Source organism: Tupaia chinensis, unplaced genomic scaffold (genome assembly GCF_000334495.1).
Source record: "Tupaia chinensis unplaced genomic scaffold, TupChi_1.0 Scaffold144426_1, whole genome shotgun sequence".
In the NCBI taxonomy this organism is placed as follows: domain Eukaryota; kingdom Metazoa; phylum Chordata; class Mammalia; order Scandentia; family Tupaiidae; genus Tupaia; species Tupaia belangeri.
In genome coordinates, this window is record NW_006204286.1 from 870,557 (window position 1) to 886,737 (window position 16,181).

Below are 16,181 nucleotides of genomic sequence, written 5' to 3' on the forward strand. Positions count from 1 at the left end.
ACAGGCTAATCAATAGATGGGGGAGTGAATACAAGGATAAGTGAGAAGTCATACTTGATCTGAAATAATTAGAAAACAGCAATAACACCAAAAAAGATGTGATCAAGGCTACCACACTACCTTGTTCTAGGAGGTAACATTCATACTGTAGTGTATTTAAATGAAAGCCCTGGAGTTGCACAGCAAGTTGCCTACACAGCCTGCACAGCAAAATAAGCCAAAAGCAAAAATCCTGGCTTTTGATTCCTTCCTTTAACTTAAAGGGTGCCATTTACAGACCAATAAAAATTTTAAAAAATTGATTTCAGAAATAACAATCCATATAGGAAAGGGGGGGAAAGTAAGAGAATAAAATTTAGTTAACAGCAACTAAACAAGTAAAGTTGAATAATAAATCTAGCAAAGTAACAAGGCTATGTGTTTAAATGTTGTTTATGTATTAGTTTACCATGCTGTTCATTTGCATTATTATAAGGAACAGTTGTTTGGGACTAATAGCAGGCTTTCAAACTAATGTTCTCAAGACTTTGGGTAAAGCAGAGTTAGTTTGCTTTAACAGCTTTATTGTGATGTAATTCATATACTATACCCATTTAAAGTATTCCATTCTATGGGTTTTTTACATATTCATAGATTTATGCAACCATCTACCCAGTCAGTTTTAGGACACTTTCATCACCCCCAGAAGAAATTCATACCCTTTAGCTATCACCCCAATTCCACTCTCACTATCCACCAACCTCATTCCCTGGCAACCACTGATCTACTTTCTGTCTCTATAGTTTTCCCTGTCTTGGACATTTCATATGAATGGAATCATAAAATATGTGGTCTTTGCAACTGGCTTTTTTCACTTAGTGTAATGTTTTCAAGGTTCCTTGATGTTGCAGTAAGTATCAGTACATCCTTTTTGTGTGGCTCAGTAATATTTAATTATATGGATATACTGCATTTTGTGTCTCCGCTCATCAGCTGATGGACATTCAGGTTGTTTCCATTTTTTGTCTATTATGAATATTGCTGCTATAAACATTTATGTACAAGTTTTTGAGCTGGCAATATGTTTTCTTTTCCTATTTAATACATACTTGGGAGTGTAATTTATGGGTCATATGGTAACCCCATGTTTAATGACTTGAACGGTCGTGCTTTTTCCCAAAGTAACGGCATCATTTTATGTTGTCACCAGCAGTCTATGAAGGTTCTGAGTTCTCCACATTCTCATCAAAACTTTGTTATTAGCTGACTTTTCTTTGGAGAGGTTTTCGGTATAAGATGTGTGCACTTGCCAGAAAGACAGAGAGACAGAGAAATAGAAAGCAAGAAATCACCCCCCCCCCGCCAAGAGGAATGGCCATGCCGCAATCCCTTCTTCTCCATTCTCCTCTCAGAAAAAAAAAAAAAAGTCTCAGGATCTTGGGCACGCACGCATAGACGCCCAGCGTGAGTTTAGGATCTTGGGCACGCACGCACAGACGCCCAGCGTGAGTTTAAGCCATCATGACTGGGACTCGAACCGCGGTTGACTACATTAGAATCCAGCAACACAGCCATTATGCCAACTGCTGGTCCCCTGACTTTTTAATTCTATTCATCTTAGTGGTTATGAAATAACGTCTCTTGTGGTTTTGATTTGCATTTCCCTAATGACTAATGGTATGGGGCTAATAGCAAGCTTTAAAACAATACTTGAGATTTAGGATAAAACAAGGACTTTTAAAAAATTCTTTGAGATACATTTACTTAAAATTTTAAAAATAACTGCACACTTATTTGAACATGAAAACAAATGAGTGGAAATATGTTAAGCTTGGAATATATATTTAGTAGGCCTTCAAAGCACAAGACATTAGCAAACTATATAAAAATGAATGCAAAATGAATATATTCTTTGAAAGAAGAAACACACATAATACCTGGCATGAGCTGATAAATGCCATTACAAAGAAATAAATAAAAGCCCATGGACATGTAAATAAAGGATCTCCTTCTCTGTTCAGAGGGCTGGAAGAAGTCTTTAAGGAGATTAAATCATGAAAGTCAAGATATATTTGAAGAACAGGGAACAAGAGGTCTATGTGGCATGACTAAAATAAACGGACTTTTTTAAATAATAAAATATATATTCTAGATATCTGTACAATTCTTAGGTGATAAAGCTGATGTTTCCCTTGATGAATATATTTCAAATGGTAGAATAGTATCTAACTTTAAATGCATATGGATTTTTAAAAAACTAAATGCAATGCATATATTAATAGTAATACTGGACCAGTCCCACAGTCTAGTGGTTAAGGAAGCTAGATACCTCATGTCCAAATGTGGTCCAAGTCCCAGCCCTTGTAGCTTGAGATACATGCTGAGCACATGTGATGTGTGCCCAAAATCCCAATAGGATGTCTAAATGCCGGAGAATGGATTGCAGCATGGCCATACCTCTCTGCCTCTCTCTATCCCTTCCTCAGAGGGTTAGCAGATACACTCTCTAGCTTATAAACAACAACAACAAAAATTTTGAGTAGTACTATTGTAATAACCACCATTTCTTTTTCTTTTTCTTTTTGGAGAGGTTTTTGCTATAGGGTGCGTGTGCTCGCCAGACAGACAGAGAGAGACAGAGAGACAGAAAGCGAGAAATCACCCCCCAGGGGGGATAGCCACGCCGCAATCCCTTCTCCTCCATTCTCCTCTTGCGATCTTGGGCACGCACGCACACGCGCCCAGTGTGAGTTTAAGCCACCAGGTTCGGGACTCGAACCGCGATCGACTACGTGGGAATCCAGCGACATAGCCATTATGCTAACTGCTGGTCCCAATAACCACCATTTCTTAAGAGGTTACTGTATCAGACACTATGTTAAGTATTTTAAATATGTTATTGCTAATCTTTGAACAGCTTTACAAGGTAGATAGCTTCATCTTCAGTTTACAGTTTAGGGTGCTGAGGTTTGGAGAGGTACAATGACATTAGGGAAATAATTTCTATAATCAACTCTATCAAACATAACTAACTTTTTATTTTTTTTTTTTACTTTTAATTTTGTTTATTTATTTATTTTGGAGAGGTTTCTGCTATATGGCACGTGCTTTTGCCAGAAAGACAGAGAGAGAGACAGGTCCTCTCAGGACCCTGGACATGCATGCACACGTGCCCAGCGTGAGTTTAAGCCACCGGGTCCAGGACTCGAACCACGGTCGACTACATGGGATTCCAGCAACACAGCCATTATGCCAATTGCTGGTCCCAACATAACTAAATTTTTAAAGCTCACTTATTGGCTACATACCCCATTTGAACAATGTGACCATATTTTGACCTCACACAAATCCTAACACAAAACCTGACTCCCTCCCTGAGTTTCACAAGAATTCCTATCATGCTGGACATATAATTATTTGTTTCAGTTTACTTTTTTGTTTTGAGTTTTGCTGAGCATTTGTGTAAACACAGGAAGGATCACATTGTACAATATGTGGCATTTAATAACAAAAATTCCCAACGGATATACACATATGTCTCCTTCCAAGCTACTCTGGTTGCACCATCAATGTGTGTATGCACACATGATATAGGGAGAGGACAGAGCAGGGGATGATTCTTCCATTCCCTTTTTCCTTCTCAATTTCAGTCTTATTCTTTAGTGTCCAATCTTGCTGACTTGGATCTTCTTCAAGCCATGATCTTTCCCCTTGGACCTTTAAATCCTTTCTTAAGCGGCCCTTTCTTAAGTGGCACTGGTGAAGTCTACTTCAGCTCTTCCAAAGTCATGCAACAGACATTAATTGCACTGTCCGAAAAGTCCGAGATGAACCTTCACAAATTTTATTTTACAGTAATTCAAATTACCTCATTAATCCCATTTTTCCACTTGGCAGAAAACAATCCTGCCAATTCAGTATAAATCAGTCACCCCTGACTTGGTTGTGATCAGAGAAGTATTTGAATTTCATATCCTCCTTCTTTTATCTTCAAAGCTGGTTACATTAACATTGTCTCTACCCCTTCTTTAGGGGTCCTGGAACATTTAACTGATGTCCATGTACTATGTTGAGGTATGTGTGAGGCATGCAGGCTCTTCTGAGGTCTATCTTTCTAGATACCTCCCATCACGATTGCTAATCTAGTGCCAAAGTGTATCCCTTTGAGACAATTTTCCAAACAATACACCAAGAAGCTAGACAACAAGTCTCTTGAGCTCTGGGTTCTTACCTTCAATAAAAATAAATAAATAAAATTTAGAAAGCCTTACTTAATGTCTGATGTCACAAACTGTATATTCTCAGTTTCATCCCTCTATATAAATTTTAGAACCCTAAGGAAATTTGCATCTGCCACGCTTGACTCTTATAAATCAGAATGCTTTGGCTTTTAGGTGATTGTGTCTGCCATGTTTCCAAATCTATTCAGCAACTCAATTGACTTCTTTGTTCCAGGACAAGGTTTTTTATATATGCAAGTAAAGGGGCACATATAAAAAACTCTCTGTTGTCCAATTTAGTGGGAAAGGGTAACAGATAAAAGGAAGAGGGGTATCAAAGATGGAACATCTCAAAATATTACGTCTCAAAATATTAGCTCATAATATTTCACATTAAATTTAATATTTTACATACTCAGCAAATAAAGATTTCTAAATTCAGTATCCATCCTCCCTAGAAAGCAGTGGAAAAGTAGAGAAAACATTAATTGTTCTTGATATATACTAATATAATAGTAATATTGAAACAGCTTCAAATAATATTCACTTATTGGAGAAGAGGAAGAAAAAAATTACATTTTTAAAACACATGCACATTTCTCTATGTGCTCCATTGGAACTCTCATTTTTATGAACAAGGATAGTAGAAGCATTACTATAAATTGTCTTGCCCATTCTGTGCTCCTAGAATGTAGGCTCCATAGAATAGATATTTTGATAGTTTTGTTCAGTTTTTATCCTCAGTGATTAGAAAAGGGTCTAGAATTAGGTAGGAACTTGATAGATATTTGTTGCATGAATGAATGTTGAAATATAAATTAATGGTTAATAACCAGGATTTTTGTTTGTTTTTGCCTGTACAATTTAAACAAGAATGGCATTACCATCAAAGCCAACAAAAGAGTAGTTGCTAATTCTTTTTCTTTTTCTTTCTTTTTTTTTTTTTTTTTTTTTTTAAAGGGTTTTTTTTTTGGTTTGAAGAGGTTTTTGCTATCGGGCACGTGTGCTCGCCAGAAAGACAGAGAGAGAGACAGAGAGATAGAAAGCGAGAAATCACCCCCCGGGGGGGCGGTATGGCCACGCTGCAATCTCTTCTCCATTATCCTCTTGGGATCTTGGGCACGTATGCACACGTGACCGGCGTGAGCTTTAAGCCACCGTGTCTGGGACTCAAACCACGGTTGACTACGTGGGAGTTCAGTGACACAGCCATTATGCTAACTGCTGGTCCCCCAATTCTTTTTAAATTGGAAGATTTCATTAAAAATACAGGTTTGAGGCTTTCTTTAAAATTTGGAGTAATATGGCAACACTTGATTCGTATTCTCATGTGGAAATTAAATTGAATAGTATATTTGCTTGCCAGTTTACCCTAATCCTCCCTGATTGTTTCTGTCAAATAGCCCACTTTTTTCCTTTATATTACCTTCCAGACCTTTGTAATATTGAAGCAATGATCCTTTCTTAAAGTCATTAGTTCATTTTACACACACACATACACATACACAATAATCTTATTGAGATATCTATCCTTTGACAAGATGAAACAAGTAGCTCATCAAGAAATATACATTTTTCCTTTTTCTGATTTAATATTTTTGAAAATTTGAAGTATGAAACTTGTTTCTAAAAAGTAAAAATGAAACTTTTACATAAGGTTTTCTTTTTTTTTTTTTTTTTTTAAATTTGAGAGGTTTTTGCTATAGGGTGCATGTGCTCACCAGACAGACAGAGAGACAGAAAGTGAGAAATCACCCCCCAGGGGGATGGCCACCTAGCAATCCCTTCTCCTCCATTCTCCTCTCGGGATCTTGGGCACGCACGCACACGCACCCGGCGTGAGTTTTAAGCCACCGGGTTCGGGACGCGAACTGTGGTTGACTACGTGGGAGTCCAGCAACATAGCCATTACGCCAACTGCTGGTCCTTTTACATAAGGTTTTAAAAAGCCACAAAAGAGTCAGTGCCATCACACAGAGGTTAAGCACTACACAGAGGAGGCCAGATCCCATGTGGCCAACCAAGATTTGAATCCTAGCTCCAGTGGCTTGAAAACAAGCCAGGCACTTACCTGAGTGTATGATGGGATAGTGAATTGTAGGAAAAGGGTTTGTTACATGAGCAGGCCCCATTTGGGGGGAGTACTTCCTCCATCTCTCTGTCTCTCTCATGAATCCATACATAACCCATCTGGCATAAAAATAAATATACATAAAATTTTGTTTTAATTTATATTATTTACCAATAAGACTTCTTAATCATTTCAGTTGTTCCCAAATGGCTTAGTTTTACAAAGTCTTCACAAAAGAGTAAATGATGTCCACTCACCCCTCCCTCCCACAATTTTCCTCAGAAGAGTAATTTTTCACCTGCACCCAGTTTCTTCCAGCTCCTAAATCTGTCAGTTTATTTGTTCAGTGTGTTCTGTGGAGGCATCTTACTTTGTTATGCATATTTTATTGAGTGCCCTTGAAGTTTTTTGGAACTCTTCCTTCAGAACATTTTGGTGAGGAGGATAAGATGTAAGCTCACAACTTACTATTGCTCACAGACTTCATGATGATGCATTTCTATCAGACAGAAAATCAAACTCAAACTCCTTGAAGTCTAAAGGAGAATTTATTGACTTGTATAACTGAATATCAAGGAGTATTGCCCAAACTAAGTCACTAGTATTCCACATTGCTATACTTTTTAGTTCTATCTCTGCTGTGTCTACTTCTTTTTGAGACTGCAATAGCCCACAGAGACTCTAGGCTTTTCCTTTCTAGTGGCAAGATAGCCACTTGAAAGTTTATAGCAGTTAGAACATTCTCTACCTCATCTTGTGGGCAGTTTGATTCTCTGGATCCTCTCAGGTAAACAAATCTCCAGTAGGGAAAATCACGTGTTTTTCTTCAACCCAGTGAGTCTTACTAATTCCAACTGGGCCATTTGTCCATCTCTCAAAACCACTGTAAAAGTATGAAGTTCCAGATGGCAAGAATCAAGTGACATAAGTGTCTTCCCTAGGAGCTTAGGGAAGACTCAGCTCTACTCTAAACACATGAACTGAGAGTAGAAGGGGTAGTTTCCCGAAGAAAAAATATGGTACATTTTTTCATAAACTGAGTGGTACATAATTTCCCAACAACAAAAGTAATAGAAGTCTACTATAGCATTTTGATAGTGAGAAAATATATTGGGTCAGGGGCCAGCAGTTAGCGTAATGGCTATGTCACTGGACTCCCATGTAGTCGACTGCGGTTTGAGTCCCGGACCCGGTGGCTTAAAACTCACGCCAGGCACGTGTGCATGCGTGCCCAAGATCCCAAGAGGAGAAAGGAGGAAAAGGGATTGCTGTGTGGCCATCCTTCCTGGGGGGTGATTTCTCATTTTCTGTCTTTCTGTCTCTCTCTGTCTTTCTGGTGAGCACATGCCCCCTATAGCAAAAACCTCTCCAAAAAAAAAAGGAAATATATTGGAAATATATTGGGTCATATTTTCTATATTTATATTTTAACATTACATATAATATAATTTCTGTGAGATCATGTTCGTTTCTTTCATGTCTCACAATCCAAGGCCTTTCACTGATTTATATTATTGTGTGTGATTTCTGGTGATGTAAAATATGACCTTTACTATCTCTTTTTCTTAGTGCTTTATATTCGTACATTGTGTTACCATTTATCCTGTGCTCATGTGGTAGACCTAGACAAGATAAAGTAAGGAGCTCCTAGGAAGTGTCTTTTCTAGGAAAAGGCCTTGGATTTAGTGCCTAAATAACATAACAACAAAGAAAGTCATCATTGGAGATACGACTTCTTATGTTTTAATATTTCTATGACTGCCTTAGGCCTTAAAGTTTAAGCCTACATGTTGTTTAGAGGCTCTCAAAACTAAAATCATACCTAAATCACCATTTTATATTGTCTATGAGAAAAAGTAGACAACATGAAAGAAAATTCCATCATGCTTGTCACTTAAGTTTTCTAGGTCTTTGAGCCTAGAGACAAAATTTGTGAGGTCTACACCCGAAGCTTACTGGAGGGCAACAGGGGAAAAAAGTTATAGCTGGGCTAGGAAAACTAATATTGCTCTTCTGGGTTTGGGTAACTGGTTCAATCTCAGTTGGCATTTACATCTAATTCACAAGGGGTCTATTTATGGCTTAGTCCAAGACACTAGTTTTTTCAAAGAAGTAGAATAAGATTCAGTAAAGGGAACAGAAGCTAACTCAAACTGACTGAAATTATATGTGGATGTAAGAGGAAAAGATGTACAACTGGTATAAAAGAAAAATGCAGGTACCTATGAAGATTGCCTGAGGCTTGCTGAATTTTGGGTTAGGCCAAGGGTTCTCAAGCTTGAGTACCCATCAGAATGAACTGGAGGGCTTTTAAACCGATGATTCCTCTGAGATGCCTGCAGTTCATGATTCAATAAACCTGAAGTAGGCACTGAAAATGTGCAAAGTTTTTTTTTGCAAAGTTCCCAGGTAATGCTGATGCTGTGGTTCTTGGGTCTTCACTTTGAAAACTACTGAATTATGTCAACAAGACTAACTAGAGACTCCCATCTACTACTCAAAATAGAGCTCCTGATAAAATGCCAGGTTTTATAAGTGTTGTTTTAGAAGGAGGAGATAGTAAATCTACAGTTTGAAGTCTCAATATCTTTTTTTCTTTTTAGTTTAGTTGTTTCTTTTATAAGAATGACGAGAGAGAGAGACCCCCGTAACAAGGCCCACATATCGTGATTCACCCCCAGCCTCAGTCAGCCAAGATCATAGGCCCATATGTGTGCCTGCCATACACGGGGAGGCTCTGGGTTGTGAACCTGCAACCTTTCCATGTGTGTTCGTCATTGCAGAGCATTGGATTATTGCTGTGCCACCATCTGACTCCTGAAGGTCTCAATATCTATAGTGTAATAGGGTAGAGGCCACCATCTGACTCCTGAAGGTCTCAATATCTAAAACATAATAGGGCAGAGTAAGTGGGGACTGACATCTGCACAGTGGTGCACTGGAGCCTGCTCATATAGGCTTCTAAGAGCTAATATCCACATCTCTCCCTAGCTCCACGTTCAGTGTTGTCAAGTCAGTAGTTTGAAATTGGCCTTGGCAGGAAATTTACAGCATACATATTTACCTGCACACCACTGCCTATAAGCAATATTGTGTGCTGATATGGACATAAAGTTAGATACTCTACAGACCCTAAAACCCACAGACCCCATCTTTTAAGAACTTACATCTGAATACAAACCATTTAAGTCATCTCATTAAAATTGCATTCCATTATTCATTTAACAATAATTTTTTTGAGCACTTGCCATGTATCAAGAACTATGACAGATGCTGGGTATATAGCAGTGAACCAGAAAAACACAGTCCTTGCCTTCTTGGCACTTAAACATTTTTTAAAATTTTCCTTTTATTTTATTTTTTCATTTCATTTTCTTCCATACATTCAATCACATTATTATTTGTCTTACAAAATGGATATTTCAACAGGTGAACATTTCTCCATTTTTTTTTTCTGGAGAGGTTTTCGCTATAGGGCGCATGCGCTCGCCAGACAGACAGAGAGAGACATAGAGACAGAAAGCGAGAAATCACCCCCAAGGGGGGATAGTAACGCTGCAATCCCTTCTCCTCCATTCTCCTCTCGGGATCTTGGGCACACACGCACACGCACCTGGCGTGAGTTTTAAGCCACTGGGTCCGGGACGCGAACTGCGGTCGACTATGTGGGAGTCCAGCGACATAGCCATTACGCTAACTGCTGGTTCCCATCCCTAGTACTGTTGATAAAACTACGAAATATCTTCAATAGATAATACCACACCTCTTTGTGCCATTAATGCTTCGCCTCCCCGTCCTTCCCCCAAATGTCCTTCCTCTGACTGTCCTCTTTCACACACACTGTATCTGGTATTTACATCTATATACTGCGTTTCTAGACTTTTAAAGAAAAAAGATAATTATAATGCAAGTGATTTAACTTAAATGATTCTGTAAATATATTAGCAGTAAAAAGTATAGACTTTTCAAAACTCAAAATGATGGAAACTAATAATTATATTGACAAGTCCTAGAACATAGGAATATTATAATTATGAAAATTATTTATGTGATGACTTTCATTATATACTTAATATGTTTACTGCAAATTTTTAATTTACATATAATTATTGCTTATTTGATTCTCTCCAATTCCATGTGTGTTCAAATTTAGAAATACTCTGGGTACCTACTGCTCCTTAGGTAAATGTTCCTTTATTTCTAGATACAATTCATTGGTTTCACTTTCTGAATCTCTGTGAATATCTGTTTAAGAGAGAAAAACTTGTGTCATCTATGAAAAAAACAGAGTTGAAGGAAAAAGGCCTAAGGGTGCTTAAAATATTTAAGACTTCACAAAAAAAAGCAAACGTATGTCAATTTCAATAAGATAACATGTTAACATGGCTGAGTTTAGTCAATTGTCTTGGTTGCTTTTATATAGAGTGACAAATTTTTTAAATTTATTTATTTTGCATTCTTCACTGAACATCATCACAGCATACAAAATGCGATTTCCCATCCAGAATACATTGTATAGCGGCTTAATCATACATGTCATTTTCAATAAATAATTTTCCATTTCTTGTTTCTTGTATATATATTTTTCCCCCTACTTCTCACTCTCTGCCATATCCCACCCTGCTCCCACACTGTCTCTGGTATTTACAGTTGCTTTCCATTCCTTTTTTTTTTTTACTTTTTCCCACATTGTGTTGATTCACAAAATATCTTAATTAATCTAACTACTTTCAATAGCAAGTTCAACTGATATATACATATCTTTGAACACATGTTGACTTTAGGCATGAAACTCTGTGAGTAGAATGAACATAATATAAAGCAGCACCTAGCTGAAGCTATATTGCTTACTGTGGTCATTAAATAGTTATTTTTAAATATATAATTTTTTTTTACTTTAAGGAAGGCAGTTTTAGCTTTAATAAATAAAAATAAAAATATGTTAAGGCAACTTTGCTTAAGACTTAATTAAAGCCAGGAAACAGGTTAAGATTCTGTTCAAATAGTAGGTACATGGACCTGTCAACAGCTCAAGAAAAGACAAAAATCCTTACCTCTGGAAAACAAAGTCTAGACAAACATCAATAATGTTTTAATCAAAAGTCATAAAGTTCTATTTCAGCAATTCAGACTCATGTACTTTATCTTCTGTTGTTGTCCGATCTTTCTGTTTAAATTCTGGATAATGATGTTCAACTCTGTACTTGTCCCTACCATTGAACTGACCATTTTCTTAGCTGTTTTTTGTTTTTGTTTTTTGAGAGGTTTTTGCTACAGGGTGCCTGCACTCACCAGAGAGACAGAGAGAGACAGAGAGACAGAGAGACAGAAAGACAGAAAGCAAGAAATCACCCCCCAGGGGACATGGCCACGCCATAATTCCTTCTCCTCCATTCTCCTCTCAGGATCTTGGGCATGCACGCACACACGCACAGCATGAGTTTTAAGCCACTGGGTCTGGGACTCAAACTGCGGCCGACTACATGGGAGTCCAGTGACATAGCCATTATGCCAACTGCTGGTCCCAATACATTGAAATTATCTTATTTTTCTGTCTAACTTTAGTTTTCCTTATATAGCACCCCCTCCAGAACTTCTTGGAGAACTGGTCTGGTGTTGATAAATTCTTTCAGGTTTTGTTTATCTGAGAATGTTCTTGTCTTCTTTTTCTACATGAAGGATAATCTTTCTGGATATAGTATTCTTGGTTGAAATTGTTTTTCACTCAACACTTTGAGTATATTTTCCCATTCTTTCCTTGCTCGTATTGTTTCCGAAGAGAGGTCTGCTGTTAGCCTGATAGGATATCCTTTGTAAGTAACTTGACATTTTTCTCTAGCCAATCTTAATATCCCGTCTTTGTGGTTTTGGTCAGTCTGGCTATAATGTGTCTTGAAGAAGACATTCTTGGGTTGATCCTATTTGAGGTCCTTTGTATTTCTTGGGTCTGGATCTTTGAATGCCTCTCTAGGTTTGGAAAGTTTTCCTCCAGAATTTCGTGGGATAGGTTATCAATGTCCTTATTAGTCTCTTCACCTACTGGGATACTGATGATCCAGATGTTTGGACTTTTAATGGTATCTAGTACTTCTTGTATATTATTCTCATGTTTTAGGCTATTTTCTCAGTCTTTGTGGTGGATTTTTCTAGTCCAGTGATTCTTTCTTATATATCTGAGATTCAATTTTCTGTATGACCTAATCTGCTTTTAATACTTTTAAGGGAGGTTTTACTTCCTGTATTATTGTAGCCTTCCTCTCTAAAAGTTCCATTTGATTCTTTTTTATGGTGGGTATTTCCTCTTTCAGCTCTCACAAGAATTTCCTCACCTCCTGGAACTCTTTAGCTCTTTCTCCTGCGTCTTCCTTGAGTTCTTTGTCACTCTTCCATCTCTTTTAGCTTTGTCACAATGAATATTCTAAATTCTTTATCAGACATTTCTTTTTAAAAAAAACTTTATTTATTTTTAATTCGACCAAAGAGGGACAGTGAGAGAGTGTGTGAGTGAGAGAGGAAAGGGAGAAAGTAGGCCACCAGGTCTGAGTGGACCACTGTCTCCTATATGAGAGTCCAGCGCCCTTAACCACCACACTACCTGCTGGCACCCTTTATCAGACATTTCTGTAGTTCCATTGTACTGTCTGTGGATGAAGAGGAGTTATTCTTTTCACCTAGGGGAGAGGTATTTTCTTGCTTTCTTATATTTTTTGTGCCTCTGCTGTGATTTCTAGTCATCTGATGGGTTGTTCATTTCTTCCTAATTTCCAGAAGTTCAATCTGAGTGTTCAGAGGCGTGCAGGAGGAGGTGATCTGCAAACTCTTTGCTGTTCTGTTTTTCTCCCTTTGTGTGGGAGATTCAGTGGGAACTGAGGAATATGTTGACCCTAATAGTATTTTAATGTTTGGCTACAGTTCACTTAGACCTGTCTAGTCATTCAGTTCATGGAGGCTGGGCAGCAAAGTCCTGAGGTATAAGAAAAAGGATATGAAAACAGAGAAAGCAAAAACCTTTAAAAAAAAAATTAAAACCACACTGCATGCAAGCACTAGTTCTCAGCTGCCATGGACTCAGTCTTCTTCTGAAGGCCTGTCCTTTTAGCCTCTTCTAAATTGGAGGGAGGAAAGGGGATTATTAGCAATATAATGGAGGATCTGAGAGCCAAGAAAATATTTTACCTTAAAAAAATAAAAATATGGAGAGACAGAGAGAAGGATATAGGGGACTCTACCAGGGTGGGTTCTCAGCAGAAAATCTTCATTTCTCCTTTTCCCTGAATGCACTAGTTCTCAGCTCCCATGGAAAACTCGGTCTTCTTATGAAGGCCTGCCCTTTTTGCCTCTCCAGGATGGATTCTCAGCAGAAAATCTTCATTTCTCTTTTTCCCTGAATGCAGTAGTTCTCAGCTCTAATGGAGAACTCCTAGAGTGAAAAATTTTAAGGAAACAACTATTTAACTATTTAATCAACAATACCTGTAGTAAGACAATTTCTGAGTTAGCAAATGGAGATGAGGTTATAAGTGGGATTTTAAAGAAGGCTTGACATGCACATCAGTGTTGCCTCTGGGTTATACCCAAGGCACCTATCTATCTCCATTCACTTGCCTCCCAGAACTTGCCCGGTTCTAACAGGAATGTGGAGATGGATGAGAGCTTATACTTGTTTAATTGATAGTTTGGTAAAGACATAAAAATAAAATATTCTTTTATACCCTTGTAAGGGTAGTATTGCAAATTATTCAACTGTGCAATTCACATTACTTCTCTAAGATCTTGTTATTACATTATAAGACTGAACCAATGCAGCCAGCCCCAGATAATGGATATTTTTGTGCCCAAAAAGTTCAAGGAGGTCTCTGGGCATGAACCCAGAACTTACCCTGTGGGTCAGCCTCCAAGAACTTTGCATTTTACCTCTGCACCACTATCTGGCCCCTCTAGTAATAACTCTTATATTTTACAAAGTGTTAGTCTCCAATTGATTGTAGTTCTTTTACTTTACAATAAATGGTTTGAGGGCCACCAGTATAAGCAATCTTTAAGTCAATGTACAGTTATTACCTCTTAAAGTGTTGCTAAGGCATTACTTTGGAGGGCAGATCTCAAGCATGAGCGACCACTTCCCTTACTCTCTTCCTAGCCATATTTCTACTTTGGGGTAATAGTGGCATGATAAGAGACCAGAAAAGAAGGTGGTAATTATTAAAATTACTTGTCCTTCTCTGGCTACTAATTTCCTTTGCATACTGATTGATGTCCATGGCACATTGAATACTCACAACTACAATACTCTGGGACACCTACACACTTTTGCTCTACCAGTTGTGTATTTACTAAGAATCATTTGTGGGACTGGCAGGTGGTGTGGAAGTTAAGGGTGCTGGACTCCCACATGGCTGGCCATGGTTTGAGTCCCAGACCTGGCAGCTTGCTTTCTTACTTTTCTGTTCTCCCTCTCTGCTCCTCTCTGGTAAAATTAAAATGAATGAATAAATAAATAAAGTTAAATAAAAATAAATCTTTTATTAAAAAACAATCCTTTTTATTTTTCTTCAATTCTTACTATTACGATTTTGTACTTTGATTACATTTATACATACTGGTGGAATATGAGTGTAAAATGGAGTTATTTCTATGAAAACTAAGCTTAATATTCCAAGACTAAATAAAGTTTAATTGCTTTTAAAAACTTCTGTTGAGGACCAGCAGTTGGCGTAGTGGCTATGTTTATGGACTCCCATGTAGTCAACTGGGGTTCAAGTACCAGAACCGGTGGCTTAAACTCACGCCAGGCGCGTGTGCTTGCATGCCCAAGATCCCGAGAGGAGAATGGAGGAGAAGGGATTGTGGCATGGCCATCCCCCTGGGGGATAATTCTCACTTTCTGTCTCTCTCTGTCCTTCCGGCAAGCACACGTGCCCTATAGCAAAAACCTCTAAAAGCAAACAAACAAACAAACAAAAACAAACAAACAAAAAACTTCTGTTCAATTGGGAGGAGACTGCTTGAAAAAATTCATAATCTGAAAAATCCTACACTTAGACTTTAGCCACCAAAGTCTTGAAGATTTTTTTTTTCAAACTTTATTTCTCCCATGAGAGACAGAGAGATGAAGAGAGAGAGAAAGAGAGAGACACAGCAGTATCTAATAGGATCTTCACACCAAAACTCACCCCTAGTCTCTGCTGACAGATAATGGGCAGGTTCAGGCACCCTGCATGCTCAGAGAAGTCCCATGAAGTGAAGCCAGGACCTTTCCCATACAGGTCTAGTTATACCACCATTGAACCACCACCTGGCCCAAGGTTTTTCTTTATTTTTAAGAAATAATTTGAAATAGTTATAGAGCTTCAATTAGCAGAAATGAGAAAGAAAAAGCTTCAGCTTATGCCAAAAGATTGGCAAATTAATATACATTTGTATTACTTACATTTTAACAAAATGTTTAAGGTATGTCGTCTTGCCTACTGATTTTTTTTCCTTCTTTTAAAGAATCTTTTTATTCAAGTTTACTTATCACCTATTTATTTATTTTTTAATTTGACCAGAGGTACAGAGAAAGAGAGAGAGAGAGAGAGAGAACATGAGAATGGATTCTACCAGGGAGGATGACCACAGCACAATCCCTTCTCCATTCTCCTTTGGGGATTTCAGGTATGCACACACATGTGCCCAGTGCCTTTCATGCCACCAGGTCTGGGACTCCAACTGTGTAGTCAGCCCTGTGGGATTTAGCTGCCTTAGTCACCAGGCCACCAGTTGGCCATATAGCAACCATTCTGATTGAACACACTCAGCTGGGCTCTAGGCACAGTAACTTTTTGTTTGGCAGCAACTCATGTAAGGAATAGATTTAAAGAAAAAAGAATTATTTTACTTAACTTTATTTATTTATTTATTTATTTATATTT